The sequence below is a fragment of the Rhinolophus sinicus genome, linkage group LG15 (genome assembly GCF_036562045.2).
Source record: "Rhinolophus sinicus isolate RSC01 linkage group LG15, ASM3656204v1, whole genome shotgun sequence".
NCBI classification, from domain to species: domain Eukaryota; kingdom Metazoa; phylum Chordata; class Mammalia; order Chiroptera; family Rhinolophidae; genus Rhinolophus; species Rhinolophus sinicus.
Genome location: NC_133764.1, coordinates 33,851,042 through 33,870,431, shown reverse-complemented (window position 1 = coordinate 33,870,431; position 19,390 = coordinate 33,851,042). Strand labels below are relative to the sequence as shown.

Genomic DNA, 19,390 nt, shown 5'->3' with positions numbered 1-19,390 from the left:
GAGAGGGTTTCCGAGAGGAGATGACATTTGACCTTGATCCTGAAGGCTTAGAAAGTACTCGGCCAGGAACTCAACTAGAGAAAGAGGCCAATGGCATACCAGTCTAGACTATGTTAAAAGTATGGACAACTCAAAGGACTTGGCATGTTTGGAAAGCTTAGGGCTGTCCATTATGGAGGGTACCTGTGAATGAGGGGTGGGAGAGAAGAAGGCAGGAGGAGGATGGACTAGAGCTTGAAATGTCTGTAATACCATGTTGGATTTCTTCGGTTTGTCCCTCCAGATCACTCTCCACCCTTGTCCACGGTACCCATGGAAGGACATCAATGGGTTCCCTTGCCCTCCAGCTTCCAGTGGATTCACCCAGTGAAGATCCCTGGCAGGAGATTGGAAGAAGGGAGAATAAAAGGGCGGTCAGAGTATTTGCTCCATTGTTTCCTCCCATGATGAATCACCTTGGGTTGGCTGCTTCTCCCAGCTGAAGGTCATTGGCTGCCTAACGTTGGCCAACCCCTCCTTTAAAGACCAGGTAACTTCTGCCTCTCCTCGTCCCTTTGGGTCTACACATGCAGCGTCTTTCGTGATTCCTCTGTACCCACACCCCTAACTACTTCCTTTGTAGATAAACCCTTCTCAAATTCTCCTTTTCCAAATGGGCCGTCTACTTCCTGTTGTGGCGCTGACTTATATAAATATGATGTGAAGGCCAGAACACAATGTAGATGAAACAGAACCTGTGAGAATTTTTAGTAAGGGTGTGTGGTATTACCTGATTTACCTTAGCCAAAATCCATTTGTTTAGGATGGGCAGAGTCAATCCTTTGGGGAAATAGGAAAAATAATGATTTGGAAATTATATTAATATAAATGTCTAAGATTTGGCCACAGATCCTTAGTTTCACTGTCTATGACAGTGAACTGTAGCTAGAATTCAAGGGGTCCTTGAAGAAGGATGAGAAAAAAATTACATCTTTATTTTTTCTAACCGCTAATTGAAATTTACATTTTAAAAATTATGAACGTATGCAAAATTATTGGCCACACCTGAGACTTTGTCACTAGTAGAAATGACAGATATTTTCATATCACGCTGCAGTGTTGTAAATACCTCAAAATATGACCTGTGCTCATCATTACTTCAAAATTATGGTGGTAAACCCACCGTCAGAAATTGTTATCAGATGTGTTACTAAAGAAACATTATATCACATACAACAATTTTGTTTTCTAAATATTTGGATAACTGCATTTCAATGTATTTTTTAAACATAATCCTATGTATTTCAAGCTATGCATTTAAACATACAATTCTGAGATCAGAGGCTTCCACAAATTTTCACAGGGGTTCTTGATACACAAATTGTTAAGAAACTCTGTTCATTCACAGATACTAATTCAAGAAAATATAGCATTGGCTGGGTCTCAGGGATATGTTTCCAGAAAAAAAAGAAAATGTCCCAGTTCCTAGAAGGCCTGGATATTTTCTATATGTGGAATTTTCTGGACCAAATTCTTTGATTTCAATGTGTTGACTATATGTAAATCATCTTAAAATATGACCTGAGTCTATTTCTGTCTCTAATTCTTTGTGTGTTTCATAAATGAGTTTCCTATTTAGTGTTGGACTCTCAAATGTTAAGAACAAAACTTGTCATCATTGGCCTCATTTTAATTTTTGTTAAGTAAACTTGGACCAAGTGAGTCACAACTTGGTGTCTCACAAGCCACTTCTGAAATATCCAATGAGAAACTGCCAAGTTTTCAGTTGTTTATTTTGGTTCCAATACACTGTCCATACCCTGGTTGTACATCTCGCCAAATTTCCTCCAATTTATTGCAAAACCAGTTGGCAGGACAATGGGGAAACCTGTTTGAGGCCAATTGTAGGCAACTGATGGTGCCGCCTCTTTCCCCCACCCCCACTTTCCAACTAATCCCTCAAGTTTCTTGCAGATCTAGCCGTTCTTAACAGGATCGTAGCAGCTTGGCATGACCCCAACCATGAAAGAAATACATTATTCCAATCCATACCTCACTCCTCCCCTCCCCTCTGCTTCTTTTCCTGTCTTCAAAACTGACACCCCTCCCCCAACACTTCTCTCAGGATGGAGGACGGTCAACCTGGCACTGCAACATCCAAAATAAATCTTATTTTGAAAATGGGTGATTGTGCTCTTATCGATAAAGGAAATGAGAGATTTCAACCTCTTCCCATCAAGGTGTGTCTTTCACAAAGCAGCAAATCTGGAGTAGTTTCTGTGTGGTTGATACAGGTGAGAGGAGCTGTCTTGCAGGGCTTATTGAGATCAAAACGAGGAATTGTCTTTACAGCCTGTTGAAATTCAAAATACTTTTGTGTAGATGATGGTGCCTCTCTAACATAGGTCTCAGAGCTCTTCCACCCACCATGTTTCCCCAAAAAGAAGACCAGGTCTTATATTAATTTTTGCTCCAAAAGACTCATTAGGGCTTATGTTCAGGGGATATCCTCCTGAAAAATTATGCTAGGGTTTATTTTCTGGTTAGGTTTTATTTTCGGGGAAACATGGTAATCTCTATAGCTGCTGCATTTTGGGGCCAGGGGAATGAGCTGAGCGTATCTGCTTCCATTTATGGTCTGAAGACTGAGAAGGTTATGTGACTTGTTTGAGGTCATTTAGTCAACTAGCATCAAACCTATAGTGAAATTATACCCTTGTATTAGACTGCTGCCATTTTGAGCTAAGAATATATTGGGTTGATTTCTCAGGGCTGATTTCTTCCTAGGCAATAAGCAGAAAGACTCTTTGGATGTTGTATTGGTTAGGGGTACAGGCAGGAACACAGAAACCACATTAGCTATTTCAACAGAGGGAAGTTGACAGAGGGGATTGGTTATGTAAGTGTTGGAAGGCTGAAACAGTGAAGTGGGAACAATGAAGTCACATGGTGGACATCGCTGCCCCATTAAGGCTGAGGGAAGAAGAGACACAAGCCATGGGACCTAAGAGATCAGGGAAGGGCCCTGAGGAGCCACGGCCCAACCCTCTGAGGAGGTTCTGTACGGCTGTGGTGGCCTCTGAAGAGCTTGGAGGAAGGGCCTATGGAGCCGGAATTCAGATTTCTGAGGAAGGAGGCATGTTGCCTTGCTGGGGCGTGTGCCTCTGCGAAAGCTCTTGGAGGCTGGCTCTGGGAGATGGAGGCTGACCCAGCTGTTGCTGTGGGGAGGGATGGAGTGCGGCTGCTCGGTGGCACTGGTAAGAACAGCAAGTAAAAAGAAGAGGGGAGTGCATTCTCCCATCACCTGCTTTCAGTCTCTCTCCTGTGCCCCTCCATGCCAGAACCCATTAAGCAGCTGCTGGCGAAGATGGACTATCATTTGCAGAGTGGACTTAGCATCCTAAGCAGGGTACAGGAGGTCTCAGAGCTGGGAGACAATAGCTTACCGCCTCACACAGGTAGAGAGGATGCTTTCAGATTACCAGAGGATACATGGGTCACCTCTAGGGACACTGGGGATTAGGAAGTGGCTGATTGAGTATGAAGTCTGCAGCTCATGGTGGTAGGGCTGACATCTGGAACTCCAGGTTTCTTGGGCTCTTTTCTTATTTGCACAATGTGTTGCTTGGGGAGGAGAGCAGGGTTGGTGAGGGAAGAAGGAGGTTGCAGCAATCAGAGTTGTGGGCGGTGGTGCCAGTGCCCCTGGTCCCGCCATGTGGGGACTGGAAACTCCACAGCACTCAGGGCTGGGCTGAGCCACAGAGAGGAAATTGACAGACTCTCTGGAGGACCCCACCAATGTCATTTTCATGGGGCACAATCAGCGTGTTGGTCTCGAGAAGCATCTGCACCCACTGACGGCTCAGGTTTCTGGGATTATAAGGAGTAGAGAAAAATCTGGATAATATAAACCTACAGATTTATGATGAGATTCATATGCTCATCAAATAATTATGGAGTGCCGAGCAGACACTGGCCACCATGACGGAATCGGAAAATGACTCAGGTGAAATTAGTCGGTGTGTGTGATAGAGCAATAGAGTCACTTTTTCTTGGACAGAGTGGGAACGGAGTTGAGGGAGAGGTCACTTAACTAGGTGCACGAGGGACAGCTCCAGAGAGGAGAGGGGACCTGAGTGCTGACAGAAGGAGGGGCACTCAGTGGGTGGCGAGGAGGGAAGCATCAGCAGGAACTGTAAACATAAAGACATTTTTACAATGAATTAGGGAAGGTCGTGGAGCTGAGTTGTCAGCAGCAGAGCAAGACCAGAACCCAGGGCAGAGGAGAACAGGCAGCTCACAGCTCAAAATGAACCCATCAAATTGATGGCAATAAGGAAAAAAGTAAGTGTCAAAGCAGGGGAATGCAGACGTGTGGGACAGCCCGGTGTCCATGAGAAAGTGGGAGGGGGAGCATGAGAAGCTTAGGGTCTGCATGAGGGCAGCCTCCATCTCTGCTCCCACATGCGCCCAGGCAGCAGCCTCACCGGCTTGGGTTTCACCTTCTGCTCGCCTCTGATGAGAGCACTCATCATCCCTATCCCAGAGAGCAACCAAAGGAGGAGAAAATGCAGAAGACTCAGGCAGCACACTGTTGGGAGAATCGGCTGGCTCTCAGAGAGTTGAGAGGAGGCGGCCACGTGATGGACTCCTGAGGGCGGGTCCGCAGCCCTGGGACTCTGCCTTTTCCTGTGAGCACACTTCCCTGTGGCTTTCCAAGGTGTCCAGAGGGCACGCTGGAACCTTTGTTTGGGGTCTTTCTTCCCCCCATTTGAGAGAGAGGGAGGGACCCTCAGCCTCTGGATAGGCAGCGTGTGATCCGCAGGTGCTGGGAGCTGGCCATTAGCCAGCGGCTTCTAGGACGCTGTCCTGTGTTTGAAGCCACAGCAGCAGCCTTCTGGCAGCCCCCCACCCCCACAGAACCTTTGGCTTCCACCTGACCAGCCTTGACACCCAGTGTCCAAACACCGATGAAATTGATTCTGCTGAGTGTGGGAAAGTCCTAGAGCATCGATTGGTTCCTCCTCTTCACCCCCCAGGCCTTGGTATGAGCACTCTCCCAGAATGCACCTTGCTTGTTTGGTTGCAGGGGGTCAAAGCTCTGATGAAGAATGAGTGGAATTCCACAGGATCTGGCCAGTCTTGATAAATGACAGCAGGGGATGGTGTGGGGAGAGGGGGGGAAGTGGGGACAACTCATTGGCTTAAAAATCAACCCTGCCTCCCCTGTTCCAACAGCCTGTCTAGCACTTTTACTGCGACCAAAGCCTTGCCATTCTGAATACTATGTGGGAGCTTCAAAAAGTGATCTGTGGAATATGTTTCTTTTTTCAGGTTACAGATATTTTAAAAATATTCTTGAGAGTGTTCTTGTTACCCCGGAGAGAGCTAGAGCCTCTCAAGCAGGACTGGCTGTTATGGTTTGAGGCTTTTCTTTGCTTTGACACTTACTTTTTCCCTTATTGCCATCAATTTGATGGGTTCATTTTGAGCTGTGAGCTGCCCGTTCTCCTCTGCCCTGGGTTCTGGTCTTGCTCTGCTGCTGACAACTCAGCTCCACGACCTTCCCTAATTCATTGTAAACATGTCTTTATGTTTACAGTGGGTGGTCTTTATGTTCCTTCCAGTTTTGAGTTTTATGTTCTTTAGCTATAAGGTACCTCATCAAGTCTGCAGAATGGACACAGGCAGGTGCGAACTCCAGCTGTGGAGCCTCAAGTGTGATAACACCTGAAGGAAGACAACCTTTATAGCTACGGGTCTCTTTGATTCCTCTTCAAATTGTTGTCTGTAGGCAGCCATCTACTCTTAATAGCTACCTTATTGATGGTACATGCTGACCAAGATATTATATAACCTTTCTTGGAAACACACCTGAATGTTTAAGAGGATGGAGGTCACCGGCTAACATCACCTTATCTGCTTAACTCTAAACTCTGGAATGTAATGAAAAAGTATCCCATCTGGTCTGTCTTGGAATAGCCATGATTTATAGCTGCTAAACCTGCAAACCAGTGAAGCCCCCTGGCATTCAGTATGACTTGCCTTCATGTGTGCCTTCTTTGCACTTCTCCAGCCCTTTCTGAGGTAGAATCCCTGGCTACCGATGAGGGCACCGGTGGGCTGCTTCTCTGGCTCCAGAGTTGAGCAGGGGAAAGGAAGGTGGCATCGTCCTGATTGGACAAAGGAAAGTCAAATGACACTCAAGAGCCTCCACACCCACTTCCGTTAATTCCCCACGAAAAAGGCTGGGACTCAGTGATGAACTACTGGGTCCTGTCCAGGCTGTTTTCATCTCCTGAGGCCTTCCCACACCTTTTATGACTGTGTTTTGGAGAAAGAAAAGCACCCTTCAAAGGCTTGGCCCGATCCAGTTCCCCCACCGTATGGTCTTATTAGAATGTTTATGATACTCTTTATCTTAGGATTACGATGTTAGCTCTGCCATCGATTGATAAAACATGCTGTAAACTACAACTTACCATTTATTTTCTTTAAAAAATGTGGGAATAAAATATATATGGTTTTAATCATTTTCTACGTCAGTCTCAAAGTAGTCTCCATATCAGTAAAGAATGGTATAGCAGCTCATGTTATTTTCAGACCAGAAACACACTGAATATGTATTCACTGATGTTGGGGCCACACTCTTTGTGGTGTTGCTTGTTATGAGAGCATAAGGTATAGTCCAAGGCTGATGGCAGCAAGCAGTATGGATGCATTTTAGCTGTTGCCCGGGTGTCGGTGATGTGTCCTTGTTTGACAAATACGGCCACTATAATTCCTTGGATGATGGTATTTTTAGAGGAGGGGTAATATGTCTTCAGGTATTAGTATTAAAAGCCTATGGTAAATAACCTATTTCCATGACATATTTTGCCTGTCTGATTGCTAAAGTAATTATGCTCCTAAAACCGGGTCTTCTATTAATTTTTGCTCCAAAAGACGCATTAGAGCTGATGGTCTGGCTAGGTCTTATTTTCGGGGGAAACACGCTATGTCACACACACCAACACACATATAAACAAGTAAAATACATAAGGATTTTGGTAATTCTATTGCATATACAATGCTGTGTATTTCCATGGCCCTTACACGTTGGGCACTGTCCCCTAGGAGCACAGAATTCTTCATAAACAGTGTTTAAGGGTCTGGTGGGAAAGCATCACGTGGGCACAGCATAACGTTATTCTCAGCAGTTATACAAGAAGGCTGTTTTCAATTTTTCATCATTATAAACAACACTACAATGGGCATCGTTGCCCAATCTCGTCGATTTTGTGAAGATGAAATGCGGGGATCCATGTAGGGTTCCTAATAGAACAGTAATAAACATTCGAGATATTGTCCTTTTCAACTCTCCTCCTCCCCCTCCACCTACTCCTCTGTCTTTAATGCTTGTTTTTTTTTTTTTTTTTTGCCCTTCAGAGTAAGAGGCTAGAATTGTAGCCATTTTGTTAAAGCACATACGTGTTTGTCGATATGGGTCACCGGGTGACTTCAGGTTCCTTTTCAGAGCGTTTGTACCAATTTTTCTTTCCCATCGGGTACTGTTATTTGAGGCTGGTTCTTGGTGGGTTTGTGAAGCTGCATTATCCTCAGTCCTAGTCTTAGCTCAAGTTAAAATATAGGAGAGTGGGGAGGAGGGTGAGCTTTGGAGGCGATCGCCACCGAATGGGCAGCTTGTGAGCAGCTTATGGTGTCAAACCCTCGCCCCCTTCCAGCTTTATCCTGCTGAAACCACCGGAGGGTCAGCCCCACCGTTTCCTGAACCAATCTTGACAAGATGGGGTGTACGTTAGGAGTTCCATCTGCTCTATGGGTCTAGAATTAGGTTCCCTGTGGGTGGTGAGACCCACTTTCCTGTCCACCAAACCCACTTTATTCCACGGTTTATTTAGTTCATAAGACTGAACCTTTGCTCCCCAAATCCCTGGCTTATGCTTCACTCCCTCCTTGCCATGGAAACCCTGTCCTAAACACTAGCCTGCCTGGCTGGGGCCTTGAGCCCCTGGCTGGTTCCTACTGAACCCTCTCCCCCGGGGAGATGAAGTCTGTTTCCAACTGCATGGGAAGAACACTGCTGTCATTCTGTCATATTGACCTAGAAATTTCTCCTCTCTCTTCCTTCCATGAGAGCCAACCTCCTTGGGCATTTTCAGTATTCCCCGATCAAGGTCAAATTTTCCACTCCTCTTTGGGGTTCTGGCCACCTCTTGTCCCAAAGAACTGGGGCTGGGGCTGCTGTGCGTCCACCATTCCAGGCATCCTTTCCTCGCCGGCCAGTGTCACCGAGCTCTTAGCCGGCTCACGGCCAAGCCGGCTCACTAAACAACACCCTGTGGCCTACTTCCGGCTGCTTCATGGCCATGAGGAGAAGCACCAGCTGGCAGGAAACGTGTGAAATGGAGCTGGCTCCTATGGGAATCGCAGGGTCGGGTATTCCCATCCCTTTGGTCCACCTTTCACGTTTGATTGATTTTTTTCGATTGGTTGTTTGCCTGACCTGATCAGAGAGTTTGGGCAGCAGTTTCTGTTGACACTTTATTTCACTTTGGGTAAAGTTTAAACATGACTTATCACAATGCTGACACTTTGGGAAGGCCACGTTTTGCCCCCGCCTGTTCCCACTTTGAGTCACGAGAACATAGGGTATAAAGGCTTTTTTTTTTTTTTTTTTTGGTGCGTAGCAAGCACGTTTATTGCTTTAAATCTTTTTGGAGACAAGTCTTAGACATTCCAGGTTATAATCACTGCTAGGTGATCTCTTTCGCTCTAGAGTTAAAAACTTTCATATTTATTTCATTTCCCACAGGTGAAAACCATCCATTTCATGGAGAAACGCCACCGTGGGATGACAAGTCTCAGGACCACAACTTCCATCTGTCTCTTTCTCCAGTGACATGGCAGCAGGGCAGGGGCTGAAGTTGCTCCCGACCTGCTTGAACCTCAAGTCGAGACTGATACAAGCTCTTCAGGGTCCTTTGGTCCAACCTTCCGCTGAATGTGGGAACCCTTCTGACAACATCTCTGCGTGGGAATCACAGGTCTTTTTACCTGTCTAGCATAGTCCAATTTGGGGCTTATTCTCATAATTAAAACATCTTTGTCTTACTGAATAGGGCATTGCTTCCAATCTGTAGTCTTTCCATGTCTGTTCCTGTTCCATACCTACTACGTGCCAGGCACGCTGCGAGGCCCGGGAGACATAAAGTTGGGTACATCCCAGGACTTGCCTTTAAGGGGTTCGGAGGGGAGCAATGGAAATGGTGACAGAGTCCTATATGCGCCAAGTTCCTGGGGGACACAGGTGGGAGAGGGTTTAGTTTTGCTAGGGGAGGTGGGAGAAGGCTTTGCAGATGATGTGACCTCAGAACTGAGCCTGGAGAAGTAGGGTCAGATGTCATGAGGCTGAGAAAGTGGCAGAAGAGAACACTGGGTCACCCATCCCCAAACTAGACTCATCTATTCCAGGGCACGCCTGAACCAGACAGCACTGGTCTGGAGCAGGTCTGTATGGACCCTGAAAGGCAGGGCAAGGGCTCCGAACTTTATTCCGCTGAGAAGAGGAGCCATTAAAGTGAAAAATGTACAGGCGTTAGCAGTATAATTCGCGACCGAACCAGGAGAACCAGGAATTTGGGGGCCGAGGCCACGTTGGAGGCAGGAAGATCACATCGTATGCGTGACCCCTGTACCTAGAGGGTGACTGAGAACGCCGTGCCAAATCCTGCAGTGCCTGGAACACAGTTTTCCTGCTTCCAAAGGAGTCTTCTCTTCTGTGGCACTCAGCTTACCATATACCACATGCTTTCAGGAACCTTTAGCATTCTCATCACCTCTCTTAAAACACAGCAGTTTGTCGGGGCCCCTCTGAAAAGTGGTCCCCAGCATCGAACACGTGCACCACAGGATACGCAACCAGGGGCAGACTGTAGCCTCTTTTTAAGTGAACAGGACATTCTTCCTGTCCCAATTCCACGTCCTGTCGCTACGTCCGTTCATGCTCAGGGGAGCACTGTTTTCCTCCCTAAGGCTCCATGTGTTCACCACCACCACCTATTAAACAGAGCCCATGACCCCTTAAAGGAAAAGCAAATACAAATCAGTTCTGACCATTCATTTGTTCATGCCACAGGAATTTCTGATATTTACAATGTGTAAGTCCTCTGAACATTATAACTAAGTACCCACTACACACCAGGCACGCTGCTGGGCCCGTGGGGCGTAGTGATAGGTACATTCCAGGATTTGCCTTTAGAGTTCAGTCTAAATATCTAAAAATATCAAAAGATGTCTGAAATAAGTTTTCTACTAACAGGTGACTTACAGTCTAGAAGGCAAGCTATGGCAACCACCCACACTGTCACGCATGTTGTAATAATATAACATGTGGGCTGCACTGAATGCTTTCTCTGTACAGGGATCCTTCTAAGTGCTTGCCATGAATTGACTCAGTCCTCAGAAGGACCACTGTGAGGCCAGTAGATACTCTTACTCTGCCATTTTACAGAGGAGGAAACTGAGGCATAATTGCTCAAGGTCACACCACTAAGAATAAGAAGAACCAGAATTCAAGTGGAAGAATTTTGCCTCCCACGTCTGCACCCTTTACCAGTAGGTTGTCTAATTGCTTGCAAATAGCTAAGATATAAGGTACAAAGAGAGAAAGGCCATTGAAAGAGAAAGGGCAGACTCCTGTGCCTGGAAAAGGTGGCCCGACTGGATGGTTCTTTAAATGACTCATGCCTGGTGTGAGCTTGTCTTGCATGTGTTTTCAGGTATGGTGGGCGGGGGGAGGGCATAACTGCCTTCCCTTGTGCGTCCATCTGCTGCCACCTGTACTTTACAGCAGGAGGGCTCACACCCAACTGGACCTTGGTATTAAGGTGATAATAATGTTTTCTGCTCTTAGCAGATGACAATAAAATATCAGTGGATTATAGTTATAGGACCTTGAAGTTTAGCGTCAATATAGACGGTCATGAAAATTCATTTATGGTATGACAGCCACAGATTAGCAATTTATCTCTCTCCAGATTGCAGGGCGGTTTATTATGTTGCTGGTTTGCCACCTCTTACAGAAAGGACAAGATCATGTGCCAGGCTGCCCTGGTGACTAATAGCCTGGGTTGATTATATGGGATAAATCAATCTCACAGACTTCTTGCGTTGGCTTAATGAGGTTAGATCAGCAAGCGCCAGGCTTGGGAAATAGTTGTTGGTCAACAGCCTCCGAGTGCTGACAGGGGGCCCTGGCAGGGCTGAATGTGGAGTGAATACTCAGCAGTTTGCCTGCAGGTGGGTGGTCAGAATCTGGGGTTTGGTTTGGGAATAGGTTTTCAAGAGGACAAGAGTTCTAAAATATAGTTGAACCTGCAGAGAGCTTTTGCACATGAGATCAGTAACTACATAAACAAAACAAAACCAAAATCAAACCAAAAAAGTCTTTTTTCCCCTCACTGGTAGTCCCTGTTATTTCCCCACACAGTGATGGCTTTATTGGGGGGGGGGGGGAGGAGGGAGGTATCGCATAGAAGGGAAAGGGATTGCAGGACACCACAGTGGCTTTTGGGGAAAAGCATCCTGCTTGTCTACGGCTAACATGGGCTGGAGTGTGGGGAGCTGTTTTGGCACAGTTTTTAGTGCTTCCTTAGTTTTTCAAGCTCCCAGGTGTTGCAAGAGCCAGGCTTCCTTGCTTGAGCTGGGGTCATGGCAGGGGAAAGGCATTACAGGTTCCTTCTGCACGCTGTACCCTGGCTTACCTCTAGATGAGCTAGAAGATTCCTCTGAATAGCTCTCAGGCAGTTGCCAAAGGAGACAAACTGAAGACCATCGGGATCTTCCTGTCCTTTGGGTGAATGCTGCTGCCTAAATATCCCCTGTTCCATTTGCCTCCCTCAGTGGGTGCAGTTACTGAGAATGCCTGCACCAGCGGCTCAAGGAACCACAAGAAGCTGTGTCGAGGGTGCTGGAGCCGAGAGACACAGAGTCAGAGAGAAGGTTCAGGTGATGTCCCCTATTTGGAGTCTCTATTTCAGAGTCGACCATGTCTTGCCTTTCGGAATGCAGCCATAATCCGTAAGGAAATTCTGGATGAGGACCCTCTGGAGCCTTTCCGCCCCAGCTAATGTATTTCATGTTACGTTTCATGTTTCTACTATGTTCTTTTCATGACAAGACTTACCAGAAAAAAACAAACAAAAGGTCTCAGTTGTCATCTCAGAAGATAAAAATTTGTTGACACCTAAGCAGAAAGGGGGTTGCTAAGACATGAGAAAGCACTTCATCACAGGGGCTGCAAAGGTGTATCAGTCAGGGCTGTTATGGTGTGGTAACAAACAGCCCCCACATCTTTTTTAACCTTTTAGTATAAAATGAAATGAGGATACAGAAGTCCACATAAAACGATGATTTACCATATTATTGTAAAGCTAACGTCCTTGTCATCGGAACTCAAGTTAGGAAATGGAGCTTAGACAAGCACCCCAGAAGTCCCTTCACATTCGCTGTCCTTACTCCCCCTCCAAAACTAACCACTTTCCTCACTTTCATAGTAATAACTCCCAAATCGTAATGCATTTAAGCTGCAAAGTTTATTTCCTTATTCACACTGGTAATTCACACGATCACCAGAAAGTGAGGGTATTGATCCCTTGTCATTGTCATCCTTATTCTGGGACCCAGGCTGACAGAACTTTCTAGAATATTGACAGAGTGTGGCAGAGGGAACAGTACTTTCTGGGGAGACTGCAATGGCTCAGCCTGGATGTGCTACACATCACCTTTGTCCACAACTCGGTGGCCAGTGTTGGTCATGAAGCCCCACTGAACAGCAGAGCCCAGGAAATGTAATCCCACCTCGTGCCCAGAAGGGGGAGCTGAGGAGGGAAAAGGAATATTTGGCCAACAGCACTAAAGTCAACCTCAGTTCTGGATTTGGATGCTGGGCCCAAATGCTAGTTCTACCAGTAGCTAGCTGTGTGCTTTGGACAAATCATTTTTTAAATACTTAGTTTACAGAATTCATACAGTTCTTCTGAGAATTAAAGTCATGCTGTAAAGCCTTAGGAGAGTGCCTCGCTATCATAACCTTTACTCGGAGCTTATTATGGACACGGCTTAACCATCCCCTATTCAGGTGAGATGCACAGCTTCCCCTCACTGTCTAAGGCGGGGTGGGGGAAGGGGGAGATGCCTTCAGTGGTCTCAGTACCTCCAACCCCGTGTGTAAACACCAGGTCACACAGCTAGGGACCATTTTCGGAAGCACCCCAGAGTCTGTTTTCTGCTCTGTCACCTACCAGTTTGAGGCTGGCGGTGCGGGCTGGGAAGGAAAGGAGAGACATTCCCACTGAGAGATCCCTTGGGGTTTCCATTTTGTTGTTATTCCTTCAGGATGTTGATCTTTCTCCTTTTCTGGATGACAAGAAAGTGATTCATGTTCAGGGGAGGGATCCCATCCCCTCTCTCACTGACAGCAAAACTGTCAAAAAGCCCATCCCTATAAACACTAACCTGGCAAAGGAGACCGAGGCTACATATGGAAAATCAAAGTAAGGGATCTGGCAGGGAGTCGCAAAGATGGTTTGAATCAGAGGCAGAGACAGCCCATGGATATTGGGGTGGGGGCTTGGGGGCTGTCTGCACCCTCGTGCCAAGATGGCTGGGAACCTGGGCCAGTGAGTTTCCACTCGCTGGGGAGGGCAGGCCCTGTCTGCGCTGGAAGCCAGATCATGGCAGGTCTCTGGTTTAAATTCGGCTCATCGGAGGGTCCTCCGAGCTAATTGGGAAGGAGCCGGGCTGTTTTCTTTCCTGCTTAATAACAAGGGGAATTGCTTACAGCTCTGGACTCTATTAGGGGGGAGTTTGACATTGTTTCATTGGACAGAGGCTCCGGCCAGGGAGCTAATCTCTCACACCTGTTTGGCTTTGTTAAGGGAGGTAAGGGCCCTGGCCTGTTTGCTCTTGGTTATTGCAGAGACTGAGACAAGGGGAAGAAAGGAAGGGACAAGCGAGAGGAGGGAGACTGCCCTCCTCACTCCTAATTCTAAACATCGGAGTGCGAAAGACAATACAAATGCCAGCGACAGAGTTCATAGATATGATAATTCACCCATCAGCATCAATTCCCTACATATTTATGAAGCATCAGCTATCGCAAGGCTCTGTCCTGTGCCAGCAGCAAGCAAGACGGCCAGAGCTCCTGCCCTTCGGGAACCAATATGCTGATCGTCCCAAGAAGGAATGGAAATGTCTCTTATGGTTCTAGGAAGCTGGGTCACCAGTGGGAAAGGCTGCCTCTAGGAACTCTGGCTGGCTCCTTGCCTGCGCTTTCTCTTTCACTGGAGAACTTCGAACATTATAGTCCTTTTCACAAGCTGGGGGAACCCTATCCTCCCTCATTAGTGCTCCTAGAATGGTAAATGAAACCTGAAGAGAACACCTGGGGGCAGATATACCCCGGGAAGGGGAGTCCCTCTTCCCGGGGGATGAGCACAGGACAAACCCGGGGCTTTGTGGTTACTAGTCACACTTGTTACACGGCTGCCGGCAAAGGAGCGGTCCATCCATGCCGGAACAAGAAGCTGGCTGAACAGCGAAAGGAGTAGGAAAAAGGTGCTGGCCCTCGTGGACAGAAGAGGGAGGCGTTCTACACAGTGACCAATAGCTCCATGTCTTGACTTGAGGTGTCTGGATTTGAATCTTAGCCAGGTCCAGCTGCGTGACATGTGGGGTCCACTGCAAAATGAAAATGCGAGGCCTTGACCGGGAGCAGGGAAGTCACGGGCCCACAGCCCAGACCCACAGTGGACATATGACCTTGAAGAGACGGCAACCTTCGTTCCAGGACGTGCTCAGAATCTGGGGTGGGTGGTGGGTGAGAGGCCTCCTCGCTCCCCCAGAGGGGAACGGCTGGGGCCTCCTCAGTGGAGAAACCCGGGGCCTGCACTTGGCCCTGTCTCTCTTGTGCCTGGGCCAGGCTCCTGCTGGCTGTGGGGAGTAATGACAGAACACGAGCTTTGGCTTGTCTGCAGGACCCAGGTGCTGCCCCAGGGTGGGCCGTGGTCAGGGGCAGGGGTGGCAAAGGAGAGGACGGCCAGACTGGGAGCCTGAGGGATGGGAAGCGTGTGGCTGGGGACCCATCCCGGAGAGGCAGGACCACGTGTGAGCAGAGGCCCCAAGCCCCTGGACGTGCTCCATCTAACTTTACAAAACACAAATTCAAAGATAAAATTATTAAGAATTGTCAGACGAAGGCTGCAGAACATTAAACCCAAGCATGGCCCCTGCATGCCCAGGAAGCCAGCCCTGAGTCAACCTCACCACTTACGAGCAGTAAAAGCTCGAGGATGTTACTTAACTTCTTTAAGCATCAATTTATCTACGAAGTCCAGATGATGGGAGTGCCGATCTCCAAGGGAGGCTGTGAACCGTTTAAAGTGATGCTCCACTTGAAGTGCTCAGAGCTGTGCTGGCATTTAACAAGCCCACCAGCCGTTACGAGGATTAAAGATTCACCTGCCTGCTTTTCTATGGTGTGATGTACGCTTGGAGCTTTAGTTCCTGCTTCCCAGTTCTACTGAGGGGCCTCCAGTCTTTCATTTTGTGCACTGTGACCAGTGGCAGCAGATGCCAAGGTATCTGGCTGAGCTTCTGGAGGAGACCCACAGGGTAGCACATGGGAACCTCTGCCCCCAGTGCACACGCACACACACCCACACACACGCACGCAGACACACACACTGCCCTCATTAACGTGAAATGCTAATGTGGATTGTTAAAAAGCAGTTCAAGGACACTAGGGTTTCTGGGGAGCACTTTACGGGTCCCCATGAGCAGACTGCCGTTGTAACTGTAATTGGCCAGCCCCCCGCCCTCTATCATAATTCAACGACAGAAACTGGCCTTTTTGTCTGAATTATATTTTGCTGTTTCATGTAGGATTTTGCTTAAAAAAATAAAAAGGTTTCTGTTATTCTAAAAAAAGATAAAGTCTGAAAACCAGTGTTCCAATCAGTGGAGCTATGGGCCGTGGACTCTGCGTATCTGTCTGCTGTGTTGGTTCTCTGGCCTGGTGGCGGCTGCCCAGAGGCTGCAAGTGACCAACAGATCAAAATGTGGACTCTAGCCTCACTGCCCAAGGAGACAGAGCTAGTGAGTGTGACTGAGGCTGACAACGGGACTTTCAGATTCCCCAGTGCCTTCTTTTCCCACTGCACCACCTCCTTGCTCACACTCACATCTAAGAAGGATGGAACTTTCCAGAGGAGCTGCCCCGAAGGGGGTATGTGGGGACAGAGCCCCAGAGAGCAGTTTCCAGGCTCTCGGCCTCATGTGGAAAGGTGCTGGCTTGGGTACGATGGCCATCAGCTGTGACTGGTTGGCCATCAGCTGTTACCAGTTAGCCATTGGCCACTGATATAATTGCCATGGCTACACTAGGGGCTTAGTTGGTTGGTCAGCAGAGAAGCAGAAGGCACATTGCAACTAGCAAGGGGTTGGTCGGTTGGCAGAGAAGCGGATGGCGGATTGCAGATCGTGTGGCTCCTGCTCCCTATGTCTCCAACCCAGCCATCAGAGAGACTATAGTGGTATGACTCCCCTATCTATGGCTCCGTGGGTGTTCCTTTTTGGCCTCACCATGTCCTGCGTTCTTGTGTGGGAAGCGGGACCAGAGACCCCGCATTACAGGGCATTTTGATCCTCCCTTGAGGAATACAGGACTGGGAATCAGAAGACCTAGATTCTGGTCTTATCTGAGCCACCCTCAGTCACGCGACTTTGGGCAAACACACAAGCCTTTTGAGCCTTAATGGGCTCGTCCACAAAGTGAAAACACCCTCCATCTGGTCTCTATCACAAGGCCCTCCTTCTGGGACTCACAGGATAGAGTTTGTGCAGAAGACCTTTTGGAAACGGGAACAATCAAGGGTGAACTCCTGCCTCCTTTGCCTGTCCTGCGATGGGTCATGCCCTTGGTGGCCCCGATGAAACCCAGGCTTAGGTCCCATCATGTCATTTTGCTACCAGTAGCCTTCTTTCCATGTTTTCTGGTCTGCCTCTATTAAACCAAACCTAAGTGATGAACCCCCCGCCCCCCCACACATATACTTCTACTTGTCATCCTATAAATCATTAAAATTACCCACTTTCGTTACGCGCAGTTATGCTGGTATTGGACAGGGGTGTGCTGATAAATGTTTAACAACCAGCTCTGTAAAAAAGTATTCATGTTTAGACACGCATAAGTTGATAAATCTTGACAAAAAGGATGTGTAGCACTAATTTGCAGGTAATTATAAAATATGCAATACCCTTTATTGGAAATCCTAGGCAGCGAATTTATTCTCGATAAACATTCTGCTGACTGTTCTTTTGCAGTTGATGAGAGGACAGATGCTGGTTGATGTTTTCAGTCTGGTTAAGGGGTTAGACGATACAATGAAGATATACGTTGGAACCTCAGTTCTTAGTGATATAAGTAATTTCCTCACTGAATCAAAGAATAGTTTTTGAATACTGGAAGAATATTTCCTTAAGATATATATATATATATATATATATATATATATATATATATATATATATATATATATTTGGCTACGCACACTATAACGACTATAGAAGTCATATACTTTTATGTTTAATCTGCATTATTAGCACTTTGTTCATCACTCTCTGAAGTCTAGACAATTACAAAACCATAAATGAAACCCTGACGTGTAGGATTTTTTAGATTTCCACATCCAACGTCAAGCTAAGCTATAAACGCGACATCATCGCACCCAGAGTCGCGGAGAGATGGGCAGCTGTCACTGTTGTACAATATTTCATTATATAGACACAATAAATGTAAATAACCTCAAAAGCAGGGATAATAGTCAAAACACTATAAAATAGTAAGGAAGTGATAAGCTTATTTACCTTTGTTTCTAGTATAACTTATTTAATTGTAAGTTTATAGAATTTAACTTTTAAGAGGGGCCGTGTTTAACAACTGGCTCGCAAAACTCTCGTAAATGTAACAATCGGCCCCTGTGAGGGGTACGAGCTGGTTCCAGCCACCGCTGTGCGTTTGTTTTTCTCTTCCTTGTGAATCTGGAAATTTTCAACGCGCAACAAGAGTCATTTAGTACTTACAGGTACTCAAGGCTGGGGACCCAGTGAGCCCGTCCCTGTTCTCATGGAGCTTACAGTCTGTTTGAAAAAGACATAATCGAAGCAGTGATTTAGAGCAGTTTTCTATGTGTTGTTTTTTGTTTGTTTTTGTTTTTTAATTACAAGACAGAAAAAATATTGCTTGGGGTTCAAGTGCCAATTTGTCCCGTTCTTCTTTCTCAGTGACCTCCTCGGCCTGCCTCTCTCTGGTGCTGTTCTCCAGTTTTCTGGCTACAAGTTCCTTCTCTTCACAAAGTCTTTGGCCACGGACCATGGAGCTAGGGACCGTGACGTGTGGTGTCCACGCTGGCCTCTGATGTCTGACTATAGGCACGTGGCACCCGCCCCGCTTCCAGGAGAGGTCCTCAAAACGCACTGTGATTTGTTTAGATGGCAGTAGTCCCCCTTCCTTGATCAATAGAACTTATTCTGAGACCTCCACCCACTCCCACGGGCAAGTGCAATTTCTGGACCCCGAGCAGAAAGAAACACACTGATTAAAAAAAAAAAGGTTAAATGCCCACTTACCCTTGGTTAAGAGTAAAATAGAGTTCATGTTGAGAGGGCTTCCTCATTTTGCAGAGTCCCTTTAAATCGGGGACTTTCCGTGCAATGGTTAAACCACCTCTGCTCGTGTGAAAGGTGGAGGGCTCTGACAGTATCAGGAATGGAGGGCTGTGTGCGCTTCCGTGAGCGTGCACGTACACACACACACACACACACACACTCTGCACGTAGGAGCACAGATTGTTCATTGACAGGGGCTAGCAGTGAAGTTCTCTGTCATCATTTGTAATAGCTCCTGCAGTGACTTGGAAAACTTTAATTATGTTAGAGCCTCATTTTCAGCTCCTGTTATCTTTTGAACTCCTGGAGGGTGAGGGAATGGGTTACCCTGTAGCCTGGCCTTTTTCTAAAGAGCCTTTGTCTCTCTGCCCAGGTATTAAGTTGGTGGCGTAACAATCATAGGTACATTTGGTTCGCCTTTCTCCCCACCCCCACCCCCCCCTTCCAGCCCCAAGTGCCGTCCTGGGTCTGAATGTAGGCCTGTGTTCTCCTGGTCCACCGTCCTCTGCCCTGCGCAGGGGACTGAAAGAGAATGGGCCACAGGAATGCACCCAGAACAGAGCCAAATTGTTCAAGCTGCGTGAAGAAGAAAGAAAAAACGGGGAGGGGGGGCAGGGAGAAGAAGAAAAGCTTTCCTTGTAGGTTCAGTTTCTCTGGAGATATTTGGAGGATCACACAGCAA

The 19,390-nt window shown here is 47.1% G+C and overlaps 2 long non-coding RNA genes across 4 annotated transcripts in view; one reads left to right on the top strand and one right to left on the bottom strand.

Moving 5' to 3' along the window:
• LOC109451890 (uncharacterized) overlaps positions 1 to 9,274 on the top strand; it is a 43,910-nt gene extending 34,636 nt beyond the window's left edge. For all 3 annotated transcript variants that reach the window (XR_012492192.1, XR_012492191.1, XR_012492193.1), the window contains exons 3-4: positions 284 to 529; positions 8,795 to 9,274. This is a non-coding gene — a long non-coding RNA (uncharacterized LOC109451890). The remainder of the gene's footprint in view (positions 1 to 283; positions 530 to 8,794) is intronic.
• On the bottom strand, positions 256 to 18,834 carry LOC141568899 (uncharacterized). Its single transcript, XR_012492194.1, has 3 exons — positions 18,670 to 18,834; positions 18,124 to 18,180; positions 256 to 376 (listed from the first exon to the last, which is right to left on the bottom strand). It is a non-coding gene; the product is annotated as an uncharacterized LOC141568899 (long non-coding RNA).
• Positions 18,835 to 19,390: the final 556 nt, after the last annotated feature.